We start from the raw sequence: 6,000 nt of genomic DNA, 5'->3' as shown, positions 1-6,000 counted from the left end.
ACCCCACCTAAGCATCAAACAAGGCTTCTGCTTCCATGTTTGATCCTTAGGTGGGGTGAAATCCAAAACAGTGCAGGTTCAGGTTCACACATCGAATGGCGCACTCTCCTAAGCATCAAACATGGAAGCAGAAGCCTTGTCAAAATAATTAAAATTGAACTAAATAGGAGCGTTAAAAAACAGAATCTTGATTGCTCATATTAGTAAGGAATGGTACAGGCATGGACCGGAGGACTCTTTTTTCAAATAAAACCTCATTTGTATTCCAAGAATCTGACAGATAATGAAAAGGTAAACAGGCTTTTCCTATAAGATTCGGCATGCAGATAAGTTACAAATGAACACAAAATGACAAGCAATTTAGTAATGAACGAGATAAAATAAACGTAATGTATTATATCAGTGGAATACGTGTCTCCCAAAGCTATCTTGATTATTCTGTTATTCGTCCCTCGTGATTCATTCTCCGGTTTGCCTTCTGGGGAAATTTTTGTGGATACCTTTAAAAAATAATGTTAATATGAGTTGCTATGTCATACTGTGCTCACCGGGAAAGCAAAGACTGAGCTATATTTTGCTCTTCATTTCTTTTAGGAAGAACAATTCATTCCTTTTTGACAAAACTGCGGTCATGGCTCAGATTCACTTCAGTTCCTTCGCAACCAAACCTGGTGGCAGAGAACGCTTCAACTTTCCAGCCTTTCCTTTGCCTGTGATGACGAATACATACCGAAACCAGTTGCATGGCACTTTGAATTTCACATTATCCTTGTGTGGGGTTTGGTTGTGCTGACCTTGACAGATTTGGAATCTTTTCTTTAGGCTACCAATAGGACATCTTTGATCTCTTCATTTTTGCAAGGTATAGTGACAGCTTCTGGGGAGACCCAACTTGGTGGAGCAGTTCAGAACGGTGGCCTTTAATCTGGAGAACCAGATTTGATCCCATACTCCTTCTCCACATGTGGCCAGCTAGGTGGCCTTGGACCAGTCAGGGTTCTCCCAGAGCGCTCTCATCCTCACTGATCTCATAGGGTGTCTGTTGTGGGAAGAGGAAAGTGAAGGCAATCGTATTTATTTAATGTATTATTTGAATTTTACCCCACCATTGCCCAGAAGGGCTCAGGGTGACTTACAATAAAAATGTGATACAAGGTATAAAGAACAGCTCTTCATCAAACAGCAGAAGTCTGTTCCTCTGGAGAAAAGTGATGCTTATGAGGAGGGAATGCAGCCTTGTTCCCACAGAGGTCCAGGGAAGCCAGCCGCTAGAGGGGGACCTGGAGATCCCCCAGAATGACAGCTCTTCATCAGACTGCAGAGATCAGTGTCCCTAAAGAAAAGAGCTGCTAGGAAGGGGGGACTGTGGCCTGAGTTCCTCAGTGGGGCTGGCTGCATTTAGATCCAGCATGTGCTGAGGGTGGCAGGAAGTTGGGGTGGAGAGCTGACTCCTTATCAGCCCTTCCTGGCTGAGGCCTCCCTCCCAATAGGGGTTCAGCTACAGGGGAGGGCCATTCCTGGCCATGGACCAATCAGTTAGCGAGTGATCAGTTGTTTCTGAAAATATATGGGTTACTGATGCATTGGTTGGAGAAAGTTGACAAAGAAAACTTTTTCTCTCTTTCCCAAAATACCAAAATTTGAAGATATCCAGTGAAGGTGATGGACAGTAGATTTGTGACAGAAAGAAGAAAATACTGCTTTACTTAGAGAATGATTAAAATGTGGAATTTGCTGCCAGAGGATGTAGTAATGATCATAGGAATAAACAGCTTCAAAGGGGAATTAGATAAATTCATTGAGTAAAACTCTATCAGTGGCCACTAGCCATGGTGACTGAAGGGAGCCTCCCCATTCAGCAGCACTAATCCTCTGAATCTCAGAGCCAGAAGGCAACTTCAGAGGAAGGCTCTGGACTCTATGCTCTGTTGTTGAGTGTCCAGAGGAAAAGTTTGGCCAGGATGCTGGACTGGATGGATCGCTTGTCTGATCCAGCAGGGCTCTTCTTATGTTCTTCATACACTGGAGAGTAAAGAAAGACTTTCCATCTGTCTGCTAGGTTTCCTACCTACATAATCCCTATCTGTATATCTATATATACACGTACAAACAAAAGCATACACATCTCATCCATATGAAAATAATTCACAAACATACACATGCACCATCTGTTCAAGTAATTCAACAGACTTTACCTGTAGATATTTCTGTCAAAGCACACAAGAAAGGTTAGCAAATATATTAAGTACACCTTATAAGCTCTTTCAAAGCACTACAGAAGAACTGGAAAAAAAAACATGTATCCTTCAGGCTATCCAGTGCCTCAGAGAAAAGGTCCAACCCTGAACTACACTTCAGTAAATCCTGGTGTGAGAAGAATGCAAACACTGATACCATTCCAGCTATTGATGATATTATATTTACTTGGCCTGTTCAATGAACGCTTCTGCAGACCCAATTTACTCCTGCCTGGATACTTTTCCTCAGAATCAGTTGCCTTCGTCTCTACATATGGCCCATTTTGAATTCTTTTCAACAGATAATATTTATTCCCTGATACCCTTTTCTTCCCTTTATTTTTCTGGAAGAAGGAATGGGGAAGAAAGGCTCATCTAATAAACCAAGCAATACTTAAAGAATATTGTGAGAATGATGCACTACAAAGAAGGAAAAGCTGAGCTATGTCTCAGTGTGTGTGTGTGTGTGTGTTTGTGTATGAGTGTATCATGTCTGCCCCCCCCCCTCCCCAAAAGGCAGCAACTTTGGAGGAGCCTGTAAAATTAAAGAGAAAAATATCGTCACAATGAGGGCACATCACATTGTCCTTATTCTGAATTGGCTTTATGACATCACAACAAATGCAACTTGGCTAGCTAAGAGAACCGAGTGACAAGATTGCTTTTTACCTTCACTCTGATTTGGCTTTGTGACAATTTAATGTGGCCACAATTTATTAACTGCAGGCCCATGGGACATGATCCCTGACTATCTGCAAGTATCCCAGAAAAAAAGAGTATTAAAAAAACTTGCTGTAAAGACCAGGGAAAGAAGAAACTAGGATGATGATGATGATAATCATCATCATTTTTGATTGATTGATTGATTTAATTTCTAAACCACCCTTCTGAGATTGGCTCAGGGCAATGTCCTGTTTTCCCAGCTTATATACCTAGCTGTGAAAACAAAATGGCTTCAAGGAGAACTTTGTAAGCCACTATGGGGGCACAATTGTGGAGAAAGGTGAAATATAAATGCACAATCAAGAGGGGATTGGATACATTTATGGAGAAGAGGTCCATGAGTAGTTATTGGCCACAAGGTATAGATAGAACAATAAGACTGGGACAGTGATCTTCTGCATTCTTGGTGCTTGGGGGGCAAACAGGACTTTCTGAAGTTCTGCCCTTGATGGTGGACATCCTAAGGACATCTGGGATTCAGCCACTGTGTGACACAGAGTGCTGGACTAGAAGGGCTATTGGCCTGATCCAACATTAAGCAAACCAATAAAAGTATTATGTTCTTAAGTTGGCTTGATCTTGGCCCATTCTCTGGCATCACAGATTTAGTGAAGATAATGAGCCCAACAACTGTAAAGGCAAACCAGACCCTGAGTGATCATCTGTGAGCCAAAGCCAGCCAGAGCTGAAACAAACCCTGGTTTTGCATTATATCTGAGCCAAGTCTGCCTTTGTTTCCAGGCATTGTCCGTATTTTGTAGATTTTAAGGTTTCAGGACTGAAGCAACCATAGACACTAGGAGACAATTAGAGATGGACACAACCTGAACCATGAAGCAAAACCCATGATGCATTTAGCCATGTTTGTGGTTCAGGTTGAGAACTTCATGAAAGGTTCACTGGCACAAACTTCCTGGAAATCAGTTGTAATAGCTGATGATCGTAAGGGACCACCTGGAGGTTGGCAAGCTTGAAAATCCAATAGGCACAGCTTGCAACCCTACTTTTCTAGTAGACCCTTAAGGCCAGAGTTGTTAACAACCTGCACAAATTTTATCTTGTTCCATAAACAGTGGCTTAATGGGATGTTTTTACCAGGTGATATTTACCTCTGTGCCATGAAAAGATTCAACTGCCCATTTCTTTTTCCACCCATTAATCCTCTGTTAAAGGAACGAGGGATTTCTCCCCTCTCTGGGTTGCTGGCAGCCCTCCTAACAGCATAATTTTTCATGAATTTGTTTCTTGTTTTTTTTTTTCAGTTTAAAGAGGGAAAAATTGTTTCAGGCAGTTAACAATCAGTTAATTTCTACCCGCTCTCTGCATGCACAGCCTGGTAAACTGCAAGCTTTTACCTCATGACCTTTATGATTGTGTGGAAGAAGCAAGCAGAATTAAATGAACATTGTGGAGAGCTGCTGAAAAATAAGCCCTGTTTAATTGACAAGTGTTATCTATCTATCTAACTACCAACAAGATAGTTTTAGAGAGGAGCAAACCAACAATGTCATCAGAAGGCAAGATATTACGGCGGAAGCTCACTTACTCTGGACACATCATGCGATCAAACTCACTAGAAAAATCATTAATGCTCGGCATGGTCAGTGGCAAAAGGAAACGTGGTCGCCAAAGGATCTACTGGCTTGACACAATTGAAGCCAATACAGGGATGAGCATGAACCAACTAAAAGAAGCAGTCAGATACAGGGGCGCATGGTGAAGACTTTCCTATAGAATTGCTGAGGGTCAGACATCACTGAATGGATAACATCATCATCATATATCTATCTGTGTATCTACCTGCCTGCCTGCCTACCTTCCTCCCTCTTTCTCTTTCTGTCTATGTGTCCTATTAGTATGCCATTCCTTGGCCCTGCCTTCTAATCCATTATCCTGTGACCTGCCAATATGCATCAAGTTCCACTCCTGAATCATTTAGAAGCTGGCTCAGCCTACTGGCCAAGCATTACTGAAAGCCAAAGTGGGCAACTTTAATTTGAAGTGAGCCAGTGACAGAGGGACATGATTAAAATCAAGTTGATTTAAATCACGCAATGCCGAAAAGCTGCTACAAACAATTGGTTTCAATTGAAGTTTCAGGATCAGTTTGTCAAGAATTTCCTCCCTACAAACATGCTGTAAGAATTATCATGGAACAAAATGCAGTTATATCACCGACAGTGTCGAACAAAGCAGAAGGGCTCAGAAGGTGGGACTTATTCCCTGGAAAGTATTTTGCAGCAAGTCACTGTTAGGAACGTAGTCCTAAACTCTTGGTTATTCAGATGATAAACATGGCAATTTTTTTTTTTTTTTTGCCTAGGAATAAGCGAACACTTGGAGACTTAAGGATTTATTGACTGGCATGATAGTAATTGGCGAATGAGACACGAGTAGGCTTTTGGGCATGAACAAGGCCGCAGCTTTATTAACAAACCACAAACAAGGGTTGGCCTGGCACAAAGTGTAGAGCAGGGGTAGTCAAACTGTGGCCCTCCAGATGTCCATGGACTACATTTCCCAGGAGCCCCTGCCAGCGAATGCTGGCAGGGGCTCCTGGGAATTGTAGTCCATGGACATCTGGAGGGCCACAGTTTGACTACCCCTGGTGTAGAGTAATCCCAGCGCAGCGGTCCAGCTGCCATCATGGGCTCAAGGGGCACCCTGGGTCCCCCTTCCTTCCAGCCGGAAGGAAGGATCCCTTGCCCCTTGAAACCCTCCCCAGGGAGAAGGCCAGGAATGGTTGCCGGGTGTCCACCAAACGAAAACTGGGCGGGTGGGCATCTGTCCTCCGGCTTGATCCGCGGCAAAGAGGGTAAGCCTGAGGAACATGGTGCTTATAAAGCACTTGCCCCTGCCCTCTCCGTTGCTCTCACAAGCACAGCGTGCACCGACACTCCTGGGTCACATGTCTCCTTGGCCCACGCCCATCCTTCGCGCCAACTGCAGCCTTGTTCAGCCGCGGCTGCTCCTTACTGGCTATTCTAGAACCTTCCATCACATGAACTTTATTTATTGATAGATCAATTTATAGACCGTC

The 6,000-nt window shown here is 43.3% G+C and overlaps 1 pseudogene; it reads right to left on the bottom strand.

Annotated features, from left to right (window-relative positions):
• Nucleotides 1-642: 642 nt before the first annotated feature.
• Nucleotides 643-6,000, bottom strand: part of LOC143844178 (large ribosomal subunit protein eL38 pseudogene) — a 28,925-nt pseudogene continuing 23,567 nt past the window's right edge.

Source organism: Paroedura picta, chromosome 9, assembly GCF_049243985.1.
Source record: "Paroedura picta isolate Pp20150507F chromosome 9, Ppicta_v3.0, whole genome shotgun sequence".
NCBI classification, from domain to species: domain Eukaryota; kingdom Metazoa; phylum Chordata; class Lepidosauria; order Squamata; family Gekkonidae; genus Paroedura; species Paroedura picta.
This window is presented reverse-complemented; position numbering and strand designations above follow the sequence as displayed.